At 35.3% G+C, this 20753-nt stretch overlaps 1 non-coding gene across 1 annotated transcript; it reads right to left on the bottom strand.

Moving 5' to 3' along the window:
* Window positions 1–15092: 15092 nt before the first annotated feature.
* LOC141589347 (small nucleolar RNA R71) lies at window positions 15093–15199 on the bottom strand. The gene has a single exon (XR_012520289.1). It is a non-coding gene; the product is annotated as a small nucleolar RNA R71 (small nucleolar RNA).
* Window positions 15200–20753: the final 5554 nt, after the last annotated feature.

The following is a 20753-nucleotide window of genomic DNA, read 5'->3' as shown; positions in this document are numbered from 1 at the left end:
TAAAATGGGTAGGGGGACAAGGTGGGGCACCCCCATGTGCTTCCCACTTTATGGCAAATGGATATTTTGTGAGGGAAAATGGTATCCGTCTATACGTATAGACGGATAGTATCCGTCTATAATGAGAATTTGTGCTATTTCAAATAGACAACTATTGATTGTCAACAAGGCTTGATCGAAAAAAAAAAATAGATGATCTCGTCATGACAATTACAACAACAACAACAACATCAGAGCCTTAATCCCAAAATGATTTGGGGTCGGTTGACATGAATCATCCTTTCGAACCGTCCATGGGTGAACGCACGCCTCAAAATGCGAATAAAAAGGGAAGATGAAAAACAAAAAGGAAGAACGAAAATGTAATGGAAAGTCAAGGTAAACTTAGGGGTTTTAAAATCGAATTCCGTCTTTCTTTTATAAAAACTTAAAATTTAAATCGAGAGAAAAGATTAAAACGATTTTTAAAAAATAGAGTTAAGGATCCGGAATAAACCAGGTAAAATCTATAGGAAAGTGGTTGGTGAAAAAGTGTAATAAAGGAGAGAAAAATAAATAATTTAATTCCTTTAAATTAAATAAAAAAACATTAAATCTGTCAAAAAACATCAAATACTAAAAATCCACATGTATCCTTTCCCTCCATTGTGCCCTCTCCGTCACCATACTCTCCTCAAGCCCCAGAACTCTCATATCGTGCTCTATCACTCTCAACCATGTCTGTCTCGGTCTTCCTTCCTCGCCTCTAGGGACCTTTTTCTGTTCTCCAAGTCTCCGACCTCCTAATCTGGTGCGTCCATAGGTCTCCTTCTCACATGGCCAAACCATCTTAGTCGGTTTTCCATCATCTTGTCCTCTATTGGCGCCACTTTTACCTTTTCCCTAATCACCTCATTCCTTAACCGATCTTTCCTTGTATGTCCGCACATCCACCTCAACATGCGCATCTCCGCCACACTCATCTTTTGAATGTGACAATGCTTCACGGCCCAACACTCGGAGCCGTAAAGTAGAAGGAGCCTAATTGCCGTGCGATAAAATTTTCCCTTTAATCTTTGGGGCATATCTTTATCGCATAGAAACCCTGAAGCACTCTTCCATTTCAACCATCCCGCTTTAATTCTGTGAGCCACATCTCCGTCTAACTCCCCATCTTTTTGAATAATAGATCCTAGATATCTGAAGAAATCCGAACCCTCAACAACATTCCCATCGAAAATAATACTCCCCGCCTCTGTCGATCTCAACCCCGCCACCTTAGTGAACTGACACCTCAAATACTCAGTCTTACTCCTGCTCAGCCTGAACCCACGAGTCTCTAAAGTCCGCCTCTACAATTCCAACTTTCTCTCCACCCCCTCTTTTGTCTCATCAATCAACACAATATCATCAGCAAACATCATACACCAAGGGATGTCGTCCTGAATATCCCTTGTCAACTCATCCATAACTATATCAAAGAGAAAAGGACTAAGTGCGGAACCTTGATGCACCCCGATGGTAATAGGAAATTCTTCCGTTCTCCCAACATTAGTGCGAACACTTGCACTAGCCCCCTCATACATGTCCTTTATGAGGTCAATATGTTTTCGCGACACACCTTTTCTTGCCAAAGCCCACCAAAGTACTTCTCTTGGTACCCTATCATATGCCTTTTCCAAGTCAATAAAAACCATATGTAAGTCCTTCTTCTTGTCCCGATGGTATTCCATCAACTGTCTCATGATAAAAATCGCATCCATAGTCGATCTCCCGGGCATAAATCCAAATTGGTTTTCCGAGATGTCTACACATCTCCTAAGCCTTTGCTCGATTACCCGCTCCCATAACTTCATCGTATGACTCATAAGTTTAATTCCCCGATAATTGGAACACTCTTGAACATCACCTTTGTTCTTGTACAAAGGGACAAGAGTGCTTCGCCTCCAAGTCGATGGCATCTTGTTGCTCCTCCAAATCTTGTTGAAGAGCATGGTTACCCATTCGATCCCTTTCTCCCCGAAGCACCTCCAAACTTCTATGGGTATACCATCCGGTCCCTCTGCTTTCTTTGACCCCATCTTCCTTAACGCCTTTCTAACTTCACTCTTTTGTATTCTACGCACAAATTCCCGATTAACCATGCTTGGTGTTACCTCTACATCCCCAAAACCTTGTTCCTGATGTCCATTGAATAAATTATCAAAGTAAGAACTCCATATAGCCTTTATTTCGTTATCCGAACTGAGAACCTTGTCGTCCATATCTTTCACACACCTAACTCTCCCAATATCTCTCGTCTTTCGGTCTCTTATGCGAGCCAGTTTATAGATATCATTCTCTCCTTCTCTCGTGTCCAACCTGGCATACACTTCTTGGTTAACTTTTGCCCTCGCATCCCGTACGGCCTTTTTAGCGGCTCGTCTATCCTCCTTGTACTTTTCAAAGTTCTCATCACTCATGCATTTCCCCAGAACCTAATAGCATTCACGTTTAGTCTTTATCGCTTGTCTCACCACATCGTTCCACCAAGATGTGTCCTTACTTGATGGTCTATTCCCTTTAGATTCCTCTAACACCTCCCTCGCCAAATCCTTTACAACATGCTCCAATTTATCCCACGTTGCATCAATATCTTTCTCCTCGCAATCCGACCAAATATCGCTACTTCCAACCTTATCCAAAAACGCTTGTTGGTTTCCCCCTTGTAGCTTCCACCACTTGATCCGTGCCTCACCGATTACCTTTCTCTTCCTCAAGTCTCTCTTACCCCGAAAATCAAGAACCACTAGTCTATGTTGTGTTGCGGCACTTTCCCCGGGTATGACCTTGCAATCGGTGTACTCTTTCCTCCACACATTCCTTACCAAAAGAAAGTCAATCTAACTAGCATTACCTCCACTTCTATAAGTCACCAAATGAGAATGTCTTTTCTTGAACCAAGTGTTCATTACACCCAAGTCATATGCCAAAGCAAAATCCAATATGTCACTTCCTGCTTCATTTCTCTCCCCGAACCCAAAACCCCCATGAATGTTCTCAAAGCCAACTCGACTAGTACCCACATGCCCATTGAGGTCACCACCAATGATCAATTTCTCTCCAATAGGTACTCGTTCTACAACCTCTTCCAAATCTTCTCAGAAGGCTCGTCGAAAAGAAGCATCCAAACCTACTTGAGGTGCGTAAGCACTTATAACCGTCACCACCTCATCCCCGACTACAAGCTTAATGCTCATAATCCTATCACTCTTTCTCGATACTTCTACCACATCATCAATGTAATCTTTATCAATGACAATACCCACTCCATTACGACTTTTGTCTTTACCCGTGTACCAAAGCTTATAACCCCAAGGCGCTATCACCCTTGCTTTATCTCCGACCCACTTTGTCTCTTGTAGACACATTATATGCACTCTCCTCCTTTTCATAACTTCCCCTACCTCGGCTAATCTCCCTGTCAAAGAGCCAACATTCCAAGTACCAAAACGTAACCTACTACCCTTCCTAAAGTCATGTCCTGATTTCTTTACTCGCTCTTGACCATGCTTCCTAGATCCAAACCTATTTGACACCACGCCCATACTTCGAGGTGGCGCGCCGCTTTTGGGCGACGACCTAACAACCCTTGCATATTTTTCACTACACCCGGGTCTAGAAGATGTAGCGCACCCTTGCCTATTTGACACCACCCCGGATGTAAAGATGGCGCGTCGCTTCCGGGCGACGACCTAGCAACCCTCACATACTTTTCACTACACCCGGGTCTAAGAAGTGCAGCGCGTCGCTTCTGAGGAGACGCCCCAACGATGTTCAAATTCCGATTCATGTCCATAAAATGTGACTAAGTTTTTATGCTGGCTGCCACAGACCTACCGCAACCCTCCTCCTTTATCCGAGCTTGGGACCGGCAGTGAATGCCCGAAAACACTCACAGGCGGAGTTCTCGTCATGACAATTAATTTGAAAAAAAAATATTAGCGGTTTTAAAATATCGTGGTTAAAAGTTATACTCGCTCCGTTCAATTATTTATTTATTTTTTATTAAAATATCTCACAAGTAATAAAAAAGCAAGCAAATGATTAGAAAATAAAGGGTGTAGTTGATCAAATTATATTTTAATAATCAAAGAATCATGGTTTTAGAACAGTGGGCCAAAAGTTAGAGTTGATCAAATTTTTCTATTTATTTTCGGAAAATTTACGGGGTATCTCCGAGCTTTTGACACTTAGCACGAAATATCTAATTTTTCGAACCGGATAACTTTATGAGGCATAATTCTTGTTGACGAGTTTAGAAAATGACGATTTTTTTTTTCAAATTGGCATGTTTTAGAGAGCTACTACGATTTAAAAGAAAAAGTATCATATTTGGATCTTGTAGCTATGTGTTTTTGTATGTCATTTTTTTTTACCGAACAAAGTTTGAGTGACCATATTTCTTGGTCACGAGTTCCAAACTCGACAAACTTTATTTTCAAATCGTAGTTCTTAGAAAGCTGATCGACTTGAAAAGAAAATAGTCATTTTCTGAGCTCGTAAAACACGAGTTATAATCTTAAGTTTTCCGGTTCAAAAAATTGGCGATGTGCAAAATGTGAACTTATTGGTACCAAAGAGTCTCGGGCCAAATATCCACTCACTTAGCAAAACGGGTCAAATGTCACCACTTTAACGCCAAATGTCACTAGTACCATTTTCATGCGATAAACTACCTGTTGTAGCTTAGAAAATGACACTGGTGACATTTGACATTTGGTCCGTTTTGCTTAAAATGAGTGGATATTTAGCTCGTTTATAACTATAGATGGATATGCGTCGTCTATAAGAATTTATGTACCGCTAGAATTTTCCGTTTTATATATTTTTTCGATTACTTTAATTCCGTATCGTATCCTTTGGGTTTGGTCCATATCTGACACACACAATTCTCTGCTCGCCACTTCTCTCCATTTTTCTGTCTTCATCTAAAATCAAATCAAATCAAGAACAAATTAGATCGAGCACATAAACATATAAGAAGCCATGGGTATTCGGTTAATATACGGGTTGGTATTCGTCACCTTCACATGCGTATGCTTCAAACTCCTCTACTTAGCCCTTCAACCTGCCTTCTTCCTCACTTCCTAGTAAACCTATGCCTCCATCTATGCCGCTTTCTTTTCCTTTTACTTTTTTTTTGGTTTGTAATTTGATTCCGCTTTTCATTTTGTTTAATCAATATTACATTTCACAAATGGGTCTGCCCCGCTCAACTACATTTTCCAAGGGAGTTTTCGTCTCAAACCCAATTGGAAATAGGATAAGTAATCATTTATACTTGTATCTGATCTGATCTGTGATGGTATTTTGTATCAATAGTTGATCTAATATACTCGTATTTCAATATACCTGAGCTGTTTTTTCCTGTTTGAATTTTTAATTTGTTTGAACGCTATAGGTGATGTTTGACCAAGTTTACCTAAAAGAGTTTTTACTTTTTAAAATGAGTTTTTCCACAAACTACTTAAAAAAGTTGATTGTTTACTTTAACTTTTGTAAAAGTACTTTTTCCAAATTTGATGTGTTTGGCCTAATTGCCTTTATTCGACTTTTTTGATTTTTTTTGTTTACTATATAATTTGGGCTTGCATTATACTTGTCAAACTTTTCACCTTTAAGCGTATTTTTTCTAATAAAAATTATGTAATGTCATAGTTATAACCGCAATTTTATATTGTTTAATACTCATAATCATGATATGATATTTCGATTCGCAAATTATCAGCAAGTTTTTCAAAACAATAAAGTTTTTCAAAACATGATATTGTAAAAATGGTACCACGAGTAATAAAATAGATTTGAATGAGGCTTGAAGATAAATTAGATACACTTATTATAGAAATATGTATAAGGTTAAAATTCAATTCAAGCACCGATCAACATTTAAAAAAAAAAGTCATGGAAAATACATAAAAGGGTAAGAGTAGTCTTTCCCTAATATAGTGAAGATCGTCTCTCTCAAACATTTCTTCTGACAAATTTACATGCATAAAAAACGGTACTATTCAATTATATGTACCAAACTAATTATTGTTGATGCTATATATTTTTATTTGTGTATAAATTGAGCACATCATCACTATAATTTAGGGAGAGATACGAATTGGGGAAGGGTGAAACATATTCGTCATGCATAATACGATGCTTTAACCACCTTTAGGCAAAAATATAAAAATAAATGAAAAAATTTAAACCTAAAAGGAGGCCACGTACTTGCCAACTCTTCTTTAGTTCTCTACCGCATTAATATTCTCATGAAGTTTATGACATTTATTTCATATTAATAAAAAAAAATGATTATACTGCTTCGTACAATTTGTGATTTATAACTTTAGCTAACTTATTTGAACTTGCTTAAATTTATATATTTTAAGTGAAGAATATTAATTATAAATATGATAAAGATAAAGTTTGATCTTTAATTTCCTCGGAGATAAAAAAAAACTCAATTTTTATTTTCTTACAATATACTAATTAAAGGTCATAATGTAAAACAGAAAATTACACCACAATCCACTATTTCAATATGTCGATGATAAATACTCAAAATAGCACATTTGTTATTTAAATAGTGTAAAAACTCTCAAAATGCTAAAAAAAAAAATGTTCAATCTGTCGTTATCAAACAAAACCTAAGTTTCTGCATTTTTTTGTCATGTTCAACTTAATCTTTACGGGATGTAAAAATGATGAAGTTCAGAAAGTAGCGGTTAGTTTTCTGTTAGTTAGATGGACTTTTTAAGAGAGAGGTGAAAGCTTTGCATTTTAGACCGTTTTATGTGTGAACCGAAAGGATTAAGTAGTGGTCTAAAGGTTGTTTCGAGTGGGAATGAGGTTGATTGTGACGAGTTGAAAAAATTTAAACCTAAAAGAGGGCCACGTACTTGCCAACTCTTCTTTAGTTCTCTACCGCATTAATATTCTCATGAAGTTTATGACATTTATTTCATATTAATAAAAAAAATGATTATACTACTTCGTACAATTTGTGATTTATAACTTTTAGCTAACTTATTTGAACTTGCTTAAATTTATATATTTTAAGTGAAGAATATTAATTATAAATATGATAAAGATAAAGTTTGATCTTTAATTTCCTCGGAGATAAAAAAAACTCAATTTTTATTTTCTTACAATATACTAATTAAAGGTCATAATGTAAAACAGAAAATTACACCACAATTCACTATTTCAATATGTCGATGATAAACACTCAAAATAGCACATTTGTTATTTAAATATTGTAAAAACTCTCAAAATGCTGAAAAAAAAATGTTCAATCTGTCGTTATCAAACAAAACCTAAGTTTCTGCATTTTTTTGTCATGTTCAACTTAATATTTACGGGATGTAAAAATGATGAAGTTCAGAAAGTAGCGGATAGTTTTCTGTTAGTTAGATGGACTTTTTAAGAGAGAGATGAAAGCTTTGCATTTTAGACCGTTTTATGTGTGAACCGAAAGGATTAAGTAGTGGTCTAAAGGTTGTTTCGAGTGGGAATGAGGTTGATTGTGACGAGTTGGTTGACTAAAGTTTTTCCTTACTAGATCTAGAAAGGGGATAATAATTATGAGATAATAAAATTTGAAGAAAAAAGGACAATAAAAATGAGATGGAGGTAGTTAGATTTATTTATGCAAAATGAAATAAATAGCAAAGTTCGTGTATATATATAATATTCAAACTTATTCAGTTTACAAACATATTACCCAAACACTTTGTTTGAGTATCTGGAATGGAGGTAGGGGAGGGGACGAGAAAAAGACTAGGAAGGGAAAATGAGAGAGATAAGAGGGAAGATTCCTTCTTAAACTTTTCTTTGTTGAAGGAGAAATAAATTGTTTTCGATAAGGGAGACGAGGATCCACATCATCTGGAGTAAAGATTGGTGTTTCATGGAGGTGAATGAGATTTATGACTTCTTAGATGTAAAACGTAGCAGAAAGGTGGTGATAGTGGTAGTGGATTGGAGGTTGTTTCAAGTAGTAAGAACTAATTACACTGGCTGATGTTTTATTTTGCGGTTAAATTAGTGGGGTTAGTTTCCATTGGATTGTGGATTTTTCTAGAAGTGGGGGGTTTAGTTTGTCACTTGGTTGGATAAATTTGAGAGAAGTTTCGAAGACAAGGATCGATCTTTTAAGGGATAAGATTGTTTTAGATCATGTGTGTGAATAGGGAAGAAAAATAGGGTTCTGCGTGGAGTATTTTGTTTCAAATGAGAAGATGGGGGCAAGACTATTGTTATAGAGGGGTGTCATAAGCAGCCCCATCCATGTAGTATTGTGTTGGTATTTGGTTCACATTCAAAGGTACGTCTATAGTTTGACCGGGAGATATAACATTTAACTACCTGTAAATGTTTTTACGTAACTACCATTTAACCCAACAATGATTAAATTATGGTTGTTATTCTAAAGAAGGAGATTTGTTGCATCATTAACTTGATTATGCAAAGTAGATATTATTGTTTTCCTTGACCAATTGAAAAACAAATAGGTATTAATGAACAAATTCTAAAAAACTATCAGTCTAAGTATCATATATATAAACTTCATATTGGTTTTATTTTCCTAAAAAAAAGTATTTTATTAATCAAACACTCTTTTATTCTTATGTCAATATCATGTTAACGAGAATTATTTGTTGGTCATGCGGCATACATAAAATCTTAGACATGAACGATGTACTATATGTCTATATTCCATTTTATTGTGAAATTTATCACACATTATTTTAATATCCGTGCAACGCACGGGCAAGAAAACTAGTATCAACTTATTATGTTGCAAGATGATGAAACTCATCACATACAAATATAATAGTCAAACTATAAACAAAAGCATTAAGCATTTATATTGGTGGGCAATTTAACTACAAAACAATTACTACGTACTTAGCCAAAGAAAAAATAATTATAAAATAAGACCGTCTTATAGTTTTATACTATGAGATATTACTTTTATAAGTCAAACATTCAATTTTTACATATAAAGGATCATCTCACACTGAAAGGCGGTCTTATACATTATTAAAAGGGTCGTCTCATACTCTTTTCATCTCAAATCGTAAATTATTTTTCCTTTTTATATAATTAATATTGAGCTTATATTTAAAAAATACCATAAACCCAAAGTCCCAAATCATAAGCAATATACGGAGTAAATATATAGCAATAATCAATATCCACATGACTTAAAGAACTTACCATTAGAAGCAGCCGGTTAAAAAAAAAGGCAATAATAGGGTGAAAAATATTATAATTATAGACTACAAAAAATAAAAAACCAAAACAATTGTACATCTAGTAGAGATTGTGAGAAGTAGAAGTAGAAGTAGGTATTTGCAGCTTCTGCTTTTAGTGGCTTTTTTATAAGTTTTAACTTTTCAAAAGTTGTTTTACACCCATCTAATTTATAGTGTTTGGCCTAGTTTCTATTTTTTCAGTTGTAAAAGCACTTGTAAATCTTGGCCAAACAGCACCATAGTCTGTTTGTACAACTATTCGTATAACCATGTATTATAGCTATTCGATTTGTTACACGATTGTATCTGTTCTATAGTATCCATTTCTTATCTTTTAGGTTTGCTCAAATTCAATATTTCTTGGTCGCAATTTCAATAAAACTTAGACCCGTCAAAATTCGACCCGACTCGAAAATGGGCTACAAATCCAGTTTTTTTCGACCCGCTACCCGTTTGACCCAAATCCAAAATAACCCGTTATTTTAGGGTTGAGACCCAACTCAAACGGATTGACCCGTGGATCAAAGTTAAATCATTAATTTAAAAAAAATTAATTTATATAATATATTTGAAAAAATAGTTATTTTTTTTTATTACTCCCTCCAATCCTCTATTTTCTTCCTCTTTACATTGGGCACAAGAATTAAGAAATGGAGTATTATATTGATAAAAAGTTGGGTGGAGTTTGGTGATAGGAGAGAGGGATGAATAATTAAGAGTTAAATAATGAATTGTGGGCCACAAATATTAAAGTAAGGAATAAAATAGGATTAAAAGAGTTGGGTGGGTGGGGTAATAGGAGAGAGGTATGAATAAAATAAGAGTAAAAAGTTACCAAAAATAGAAAGGGGAAGAAAACAAATAACCGTTTTAGGAAATAGGGAAGAATATGGTGAATTGGAGGGAGTATTATTTAAAATTACAAACACAACTAAAAAGTCAATTTTATATACTTCCTCCATTCTCATATGTACCCATTTTATTAAAATACTTCACTCATATATTTAACAAATGAGTACATCATATAAAAACGGAGAAAGTAACTTTTATAATATTTAATAATAATTATTATTAAAAGTTTAATAAAAATTATTATTAAAAGAAGTTTAAATTATCAATTACTCTATTTTAAAATACACATTTTGAAATTTACTCCCTTTTATAAAAAATTTCAAAAATTACACCCAAAATATTGTCTAAGTTTAGAAATTGATACCAAACCTCAACTTTTATGTTTTTTGGACAAAATTGTCCCTAATTAATGTAGTTCTCTTATTACTTATCAATCTCAATTGTCGCCCTTCAACCACTAACCACCACTGATCTCCACCACCAACCACCACTATCACACACCTAACCCCAACCTCGAACTCGCCAAAGTCCACTGACCCATCCTTTAAAAACCCAAACTATACCATAAGTCAGTAACTTTATATATTAATACTGTAATTTCTTTAGGAATGTAGAACTGTAAAAAATCAAGAAAACAAGCATTGTGACGCTTGGTATGTACAAAGAACTAGCTAGCAAGAACGAAAGACAAATATAATAAGGCGGACATTCACAACAAGCATGACACACAGAATAGGCATGCCCAACCTTCTGAAATCATATTAATATAGTACTAATGTAGGTTAACGAAACCTTAAGTACTCCATATAATGCATTTGAGAAACCTTTTATCTAAAAAAATAGCAAGAAACTTAATTGTCATTAAATACTCCATATACAGCACCAAAGAACATCGTTTAAGAGGATATAGTTTGGGTATTTAAAGGATGAGTGGTCACCGAAGTATGGCGAGTTCAGGGATAGGGTGAGGGTGGGTGATAGTGGTGGTGGAGATCAGTGGTGATTGGAGGTTGGAGGGCGGTAATTGAGATTGATGCAATATGAGAACTAAATTAATTAGGGGCAATTTCGTCCTTAAAACATAAAAGTTGGAGTTTGGTAGCAATTTTTAAACTTTGGCAATATTTTGGTGGTAATTTTTGGAAAATTTTATAAAAGGGAGTAAATTTTAAAATGTGTAATTTAAAAGGGAGTAATTGATAATTTATCCTATTTATTTCTATCAAACTGTTCACTTTACTTCGAAGGATGAAAGATATGGAGTAAATTATAGGCTTTCAATTTGCGGGTGTTTTGGATGTTTGAATTGGTGCTAAAAAAGAAAGGGCGTTGAATGCCACACTAATCACAGTACACAGGAGCGAGTAAAAGCTGACTTGACCAGCCTGAACCCCGATCCAATAAAATTCGAAAATTGAGTGAATTGAAACCGCGAGACCTAACTCGAACCGAGGCTAACCCGATAACCGAGAGCAACCTTATTTTTACAACCCGAACCCGACCTGAACCGACCGCGACCAAATATTAACTCAACCCGATGGATAACCCGATAATGAATTAGCTTAATAATAGTGTAAATAGGGCCAAAATAACATTTACGTTAATTGTTTTCACTTAAAACTACAATTAATACACTTACACATTGTATAAACATAAAATACACATCACAGACTAAATACATAAAATAAAATATATGTTGGTAACTTGACTTGGTACGGACCGCTAATGACCCGACCCGATTCGTCATCCGCTGATAACCCGACCCCAAGATAACCGTTTGTATTATACTTCGTATCCAAATTCATACAGAAATGTAGTGAAAAAGTTTTTTTTTTGGTTTTTCTCTTGTGTTTTTTCATTTTCTATTTGATACCCTTGTGTTTCTATAATCCCTCATTTATACCCCTGAACATGATTAATTACTCTAAAACGTGAGTAAAGCTGGTTTAGACGTTAAATGGTCCGTCACTTAGCTTATGTGGACTTCTTTGTTGGCATTTCTTTTCCTCCATTCCTCTTTATGTTTTCCCTCCACTTTGCCTTTGATTTTCCCTCCATTTTTCCTAAACCTCAACTATATTAACATCTATATCTTCTTCACTTGCTAAATTGTCCCAAATCAATTTTCTTCTTTCTCTCTCTACCTATGTCGACATCATCTTCAATGTGAAGAAACCACCCAATTGAAAGCCTTAAGAATCAAGCTTGCAATCGATGTGGAAAAAACGCTATCATCAAGATATCCGGGTTAATTAATAATCAAAAGAAAGCATATTTTAAATATTTAGATTGCAATAATTTTGTAACGTGGTTGACTGAAGATCATTTGACGATAACAAAAAGGTTGAAGATAGCATTTGAAGATGAAGTTGATAATGCATCATGTGGAAATGTGATGAAGGAGCAAGTTCTAGGTTTAAAGGAAGAGATTTTAGGTTTGTCAAGGATGATGAAGTTTTATTTCAAAGGTATCTTATATTTGTTTGTTTTCTTTATATTAGCCATTGTTATGAAGTAGTGAAAATGATGTGACCAATATTTGAGCATATTTAGTCCCCGAATTAGTCTCGTTCCTATGCTTTTTAGTGCATAATTGGGTCGTTTACTATCTTTAGTCTTTCGTTTTGCATATTCTTTGAGGTGTTGTTTCCTTGGTAGGAGAGGAGGGCAAACCTTGCATTTTCATGGCAAAATGGAGCTAAATTGATCGAATCTAATGACCAAGCATCAAAGGGAAGACAAGACTAGAAAGCCTATGTAAATAATGAAGTAAATGGGCAATGATGAGAAGATCCTTGCATCCCCAACAATATCCTTGAGGATTGTTGGAGAAATAAAAGAAGAGAAGTTGCTGGGCCATGATCCGGGCGTCGAAGTGCACGGGACGAGCGTCCTGGCCTGCCACAATCCGAGCGTCCCGTGGCCAGTCCGCTCGTCCTGACCCCTCTCAATCCGAGCGTCGCCCTGAGTAAGCCGCTCGGATTCCTTTCTAGTGCAGGCCGTCTCTCCCTCAGTCCGCTCGGGATGAGCATATTCTAAAAAGACTAGCGAAGCGGAGATGAGCATCTCCTTCGAGAGGAGCACTTCCTCAACTTTTCTTAAGGGTCTTAATCGTCATTTAAGCCCTTAGTTACCCTAATTTATGTACCTAATCCTTAGTATAAATACCCCAATGTACTAATTGGATTAGCATATCCTTCATATATCCTTCTTATGCTCTTTTTATGTTCTAATCTCATCTTAATCTTGTAATCAAGTCTTAATTAAGCATTAATACAAATCTCATTTCCTTAATTTCTCTATTGTTCATCATTTATTTTGGGTAATTGAAGATTATTTGGGGTTTATTTTGGAGGATTGACAACCTTCCATCAATCATCAAGTACTTCTATTATTCTTTGCTTATTATTTTGGAATCATCATTAGGTATAATTCTCTTAATTCCTTTTTAATTATTGTTAATCATTTCCATTTATTCATCATGTTTTGCCTTGTTAATGTGATTGACAACCTTGTTAGCATGTTAAACTTGATAATGAGTGAGTAGTCTCTTAACTAGGGTTAATGGGTAATTAGGGGAAACCAACATGGAGGATGGTTCATGCTTAATCTAATATGTTCACATAATTTATTTGCTTGCTTGTTGTGATCTCAACTTATGCACATGTTATGTTTGATGAAATGCGAGCCTATGAATCCTTGCATTTTTTACCCATCACTTACCTATTCAATGAGACTTGTAAGACATAAACAAACTCGAGTCTCATTAGACCATGCATATAGTTGAGTAGGGAGGATTAAGTCGACTTGTAGGTGTTGTACAATCTAATCGATTCGGCTCCGGGACCCAAACCTTCCTAGGATTGTAAGATATAAACCAACTCGATCCTATCACAACAATAATTGCTTGCTTATAGTTTGAGAATATGTTTGTATGATCAATTCCCATGAATCCCCTATAAACCCATGACACCCTAGTTCTTTTAATCAATTGTTTACATCCCATTTTAATCATCTTGCTTGTTTATTTACATTGTTATTTAGTTTAGTTGATCTCCTATCTCAACCCAAATTGTGACACCCTTAGACACGACTTTTTGCAATCGAAAATCCTACATCAATACCCGTCCCTTGGGATCCGACCTTTACTTACCTCTTTACTAATAGTAGAGTAGTTTGTGAAGTTATAAATATTGTTTTGGTCTAGGTACTCCTAACGACAAGTAACCGAAATCTAGAATAGACCGACCCAAAAAATGGCACCGTTGCCGGGGACGGTGTTAACTTGATTTGATTTTCTTTGATTATTCTTAGTTGTGTCTTTCTTTGCCTTGGGGAAGTAAAACTCCTCAAGGTTTGTTCTAATTGTTTTCAAGTTGTTTGATATTTTGCATGTCTAGGAGATCACAAGGTAACTTGTTACCCATTGATCTTGAAATTAAAAGGACTTTGACCAACAATAGAAGACTTGCTAGAAATACTTTGAGAGGTATTGGTGAGATTGTGGATATTCAACCAAACAATATTGAGTTCATCAACCCTTTTGCAAGAGAAGGAGAGGAGAACCCAACACAAAATCAACCACAAAATCAACCCACAATGCCTAAGTTTTCATCACATTCCGTACCAACCGAGGAGAACCTACCCAATGGTACTCCCACACCATAACATTTAACCGGTAATTTCATTGCAAAATCCGCATTTATCCAACTAGTCGAAAGAAGCCAATTTGTGGGGATGCCTAGTGAAGACCCTCATTCTCATATGAAGACTTTTTGTGACTATTGTGATGCGATTTCACAAACCGGAGTAACTCAAGACCAAATTCGATGGGTCTTATTTCCTTTTTCTTTGATTGGTACCGCGAAACAATGGTTAAAGAGCCTTGATAAGGCTACTCTTGGTATTGACTCTTGGAAGAAATTGGCACTTGCTTTCTACAAAAAATTCTATCCTCCGGAAAAGACTAACATGCTAAGAGCCCAAATCACGGGGTTCAAACAAAGGGACGAAGAATCTTTGTATGAAGCTTGGGAGTGATTCAAAGGAACTTGTCGCTCATGTCCTCATCATGGACTTAGCGAGTGGTTCTTGGTACAACAATTTTGGAATGGTCTTTATGAAGACTCCCGAAACATTCTCAACATGGGATCAAATGGTATGTTCACCGAAGTTGACGATAATCAAACATGGAACAAGATTGAGGAAATGGCGGTCCATAACTCACAATATAGTAGACCTCGAAAGGCTACTAGAGGAGGAAAGCATGAAGTGGACTCTATTACTCAATTGAGTGCTCAACTTAGTGCTCATATTGATACCATCAACTTGAAGTTTGAGAAGGCTATGGCTAAACTTGAAGAAGCCTCCAAATCACCTAAGCAACATGTTAATGCCATGGTGGCATCTTCATCAATTCCAAGTGGAGTATGTGAGAATTATGGAACTTTGGGACATGACCAAAGTGAATATAGGTGAACAAGTGAACAAGTGAATGCTTTCCAAGCATACAAGAGTGGTACTCCTTATTCCAATTATTACAATGAAAATACCAAATTCCATCCAAATCTCTCATACAAAAGCCAAAATGTTCAAAACCCTCAACCAACATACACCCCACCTCCAATGAGAAACCAAAATCAAAGACCCTTTTAAAACCAAAACCAAGGTTACCAAAATAAAACTCCATACAATCAATCCAATGACCAAGGTTTTGATGTTCAAAAAGCGGTCCTCCAAATGCAAAAGAATCAACAAGAATTTTTCGTTAGGATTCATTAATCTCAAAAGTTTACATATTCATAATATGATAGTTTAATTTAGTCATAAAATTAAATCGGATCTTATGCATGCAAAACAATTACAAGTATAAGGAGATGATCAATTCTTACATTGATGATTTCAGAATATGGGCACTAGTAAGTTCACCTTCTTACTAGTTCTTGAGCTTTCCAAAGGTGGAAGAACAAGATTCAAGTGTAGAATCTCTCCCTAAGAGATGTACCAAGATAACCCCTTAATTATTTTAATTAATATAAGACTAGTATTAATTAAAACAAGCTTAAAAATTTGACACAAAAATGGTGTTTTGTTCTCTTGTATTTCGGTCAAGAGAGGAGTATTTGTGAGGTTTATTTCTCTAAGTTTTTATTTCACAAATTGTAGAGAATGGTAATTTTCTTACACTAGAAAATTATGTAGTGAATGGTTGAATAATGATAGAAAAACTCTTAGCTTTTCTTATGCAAAAACCGGTTGGAGGGAAGGGTAGAGGGCCAATGCATGAGCTTCACATTCTACCCAAGACAAACTAGGTATGCATGGCTATATGTAGAGTATAATCATTGTGTTTCCATTTAAAATAAACAACACAATATAAACCCTAATACTCCCTCCATATTTCAGTACACACATAAAATGAAAAGTCCATTTTATTTTGTCATTTGTCAATTTTGTCATATGTCACATGTTACATGACATGTCACAATATAATGTAATTTTTAACATATCAAAAATCAACATATTAATAAAATATGTCACATACAAAATTAACTAGTAATTCTTAATTACTTGTACCAAAATGGTTTATCGAATTATAAATTACAACAACTTGTATTTATAATAAATTATTCAATCTGTTTCAATTGTTTCGTAAACAATAATTAATCTAAGTAATAAAACAATTCGATTACTTAGACCGTATCTTATTTAATCGAATTACAATAAGATACGTAAATTTTACTCAAAAAATCATCCGTCAATTTTAAGCAATTTAATTAACTCGTATCAGCATACGATTAATTAAATAATCAATTAAGAGCATTACCCTATAGGTATGACCTTAGGAGATCAACTGATCACCACCGTCGTACGACAGTAATGTCAAACTCTAGTAAGCCAATCATTACCGATATGTGTGGACCAGTTGACTGTAAAGTATTACTTTCCCTCATGTATTCTTAAATATGAGATTTAAACATGTGATCATCATGATCGACAATTGTGATCGCATTATTGTCGGGGACACTCCAACAATCTCCCACTTGTCCTTGACAAGTGTGCGACACCAATTCTCTTGTCCTATTACTATCTCCCACTCAATGCAAGGTGTCTTTCGGGTCGTACTTGCAATTGATCATATCGAGAGTGATTTCCTCGATCTGGAGAATAACTGATTGACCGGAATTATCTACCATAGATACCTTCCGAGCGTGGCCACGCATTTCCAGTTCATTACTCCTCGAGTGGCCCTGATATATTGTTTTAACCCTGACAAACGGGTGGACAATTCCTATCGCACTATTCCCTTTGACTAGCCACAGCTCATCATAACCCAAAATAAGCCCTTTAAACCCATTTACGAAGGTCGTAGGATCATAAATCAAAGTTACTCTGAAATTGTGCCACCTAGGGTGAACAGTCTTTAGTAAAAAGAATCGACTCATTAGAATACTATAGTAGCTCTTGCCACGACCAGGCTATATAAATTTGCCAGAACTCTATAAGCGGTCATTAGGCCCGACAAAGTGTTCCTAACAGTCTGCCTATGTGATCGACTAGTCATCTCACATGACTCTATGACACTTGAACTTGCCATCAATCGCATCACACTCTAGTCACTTCGAGACGTCACCTCATATAAGTGACTATGGGCAAATACCATGTTAATCCGGGTTCACTTTAACGGGGTTCAATATTGTCTTTACAACCCGTTTGGATGTAACAAAGTACAAGATGAGTTAATGATAACTCAAACGATAAATGTAGACATTTCATTTGAGTAGTCAATACCATATTACTACCATATGTCTTACAAGTGTGTTAACACTTGTTGATGCAATAAAAGTTCAACACACCATGTGACCACGTGCTCAAACTTTCGAATTGCGATTTCCCTTATTTTCATGTCATCTCTCATAGCATGAACTCTACCAAGCACATGTCTAGTCTTCAAACTAGACTTTGGTTCTTTAATCTTGTAAGAAACCCTTTTGTTGTTATCACATAACCAACAATTTGGATTATGGTGGATGGTATAACTTGCACTCGTCAAGTGTTCCACCAACTCACAATGCACTAGGTATATGTTTTGTAGGATCCTGCAACAATTGTCAAGATGATTGGTCTAGGACTTCTCACAAATCCTTGCATTTTAGATAATACTAGTTTTGTGTAACTTCTTACCTCAACCAAGTATCCTTCCAAATTCTTATTTCTCTCTTATCGTAATTGGCTTAGGATCTTCATAAATCCTTATGTTTTTGGAAACTCCAGCATGTGTAACTTCTTATCACACAACTGAGTGTTCTTTCAAACTCTAGAATAGCTCATTAGTTCTCCTCGAGAATTCATGACGATTCTTATATGGCTTACCAATGACTCATCATGCTCTAAGCATATGATTTATTTAGGACATGTGCATGATTATTCTAATGGCGGAAACATTAGTGATCTTAATCATGTAGTCAACAGTTCTTAGGTTCAATGAATGACCGTGACCATCTCATGGTAATTCCATCTTCATCAATATGAATAACCTACGTATCTTGTTGATTTGATGTGCGCATCTTAATGCCAATCCAACATCCCATGTTTTAATTGGATTCATCTTAGTCCATATTCATTCAGAATTGAAAACTTAAGTGCTTTCTTTATTAAAGATAGTATATGCTCGTCATTCTCAATGAGTAATAAGTTGTAAAATTCATGGAGGATGATTACTCCCACTAAATATCATGTCTACACATGACAATTTCAAACTCCCACTCAATTCCACATGTTTCGTGATTGACCACTCAATCGAAACATTTCATGAATTGAAATCATTTTTGCTTTGTTAGGTTGTTATGATAAAACCACATATGTTATCAACATATCCTTTCAAAATACCTATTTGGAAAGAGGTTTCGATCTCTAACAATGGAAAGAGATTTTAATCTCTAACTTATTCATTCTTAAAATGAAGCAAAGCAATGTCATTACTAAAATGTAAAATTCAATATGGAGTTCATACGTCCCTCTCAAAATACTCATTTCGGAAAGAGGTATAACTTGTCCATTTTCATGAAGCTTAGCAATGACTCTTAGCATGGTTAACCATTAACTTAGCTATTATAGACATCGATATGTCTTTCTATGCAACTCTTAATCATAAATCTCATTTATATTCAAGGATGCATTTCGTTTCATTAGGCTCTTAAGTAAACGTTAACGTTGAATCTTATTGTTTAGTTTGATCATAATCAAACAAGAATCTTTATGTTAAGTCTTTTCATTAGTCATGTTCCATTAAGTACTTTCTTTTGGTCTCCTCACGTAGTTTCCTTAAGAACATCTTCTTTTGGTTTCTTCACATGGATCCATCTATACATAATTAGTAATGTATACAAATTATTTTCTCTTATATAGATCTCATCTACTCAAGGTCTACAAATCATACAAATCATTTTTTGCGTCTTAATATAGATCTCATCTACTCAAGGTATACAAATCATACAAATCATTCTTTGTGTCTTAATATTACTCCCACTCTATCTTTAGAATATATACACTAAATATTCAAAAGATAGCTTTTGTGACACAAATGATGTTTCGGTGAAGAAGGAGAGATATCACATAGATTAATAGACTCATTTGATTTTAAAGATTTAATGGGTGTATGTAGGTTATTAGGTTTCCCTTAAGTGAGTTCATTAACTCAATATCACTTTATAATCGATCATACACAAACTCCAAGCTTATGAACATATAATGAATCTATCATTATAATTGTCTATTGGATCAATTTAAGTAGATATTCATATCTTTCTATGCCAAGCATATGAAGATGAATTATAGAACAATTGAAATACGATAAAAGTAGTGACTTGGGTTGCAAACCAAGTCACTATTAATCCAAAATTACAACTATTGTTCAAAGGATTAAAACAAATTTCCATGTCAAACAAGGAAATTAAAATGGTTCTAGAAATTCAAAATACAACATGATAATAAAGACAACAAATAAAGCCAAGCTTCATGGGTGGCTACTCCTAGCTCCCTTACGATCTTTTAAGCTTGCTTTTTCTTGCCCTTGTTGTTGCTTGGAGGAGGCCCTAATTACAATAAAAAGGGGATACTTTATCACAACTTGTATCAAAATACCAAAGTTGAATTAGAAACATAAAAGAAGGGATAGTCAATTACCTACTGGAGTGATCTTTCCAGATTTGATGTCACCAAGATATTTGGAACAATTCCTCTTCCAATGTCCAATGCCATTACAATAATGGCACTTGTCAAGGGGACCCTTCTTGGGTTTGGAAGTCCTAACTTTAAAAGTTCTAGCCTTAGTTTTCATGGGAGCTTGCCTCTTGCCCGTTTTGCCACTTTTCTTGAAAGTTCCCTTGCTCTTATTGCTTATATTGAGCACATCCTTAGGGGAGCTAGCATTTAGCCCCATGTCCCTTTCGGCTTGTAGAAGTAGCTTGTGCAACTCTTCAAGGGACACATCCTTGTCTTGCATGTTGAAATTCACCCGGAATTGCACATATGCTTTGACTTTGCTTAAGGAGTGAAGAATTCTATCAATGATGAGTTCTTTGGGAATTTTAACTTTTTGAATCTTCAATGTCTCGACATGCTCCAACAATT

This window comes from Silene latifolia, chromosome 6 (assembly GCF_048544455.1).
Source record: "Silene latifolia isolate original U9 population chromosome 6, ASM4854445v1, whole genome shotgun sequence".
Classification (NCBI taxonomy): Eukaryota; Viridiplantae; Streptophyta; class Magnoliopsida; order Caryophyllales; family Caryophyllaceae; genus Silene; species Silene latifolia.
Note: the sequence above shows the minus strand (reverse complement) of the source record. Positions and strands in the feature narration are given on the sequence as shown.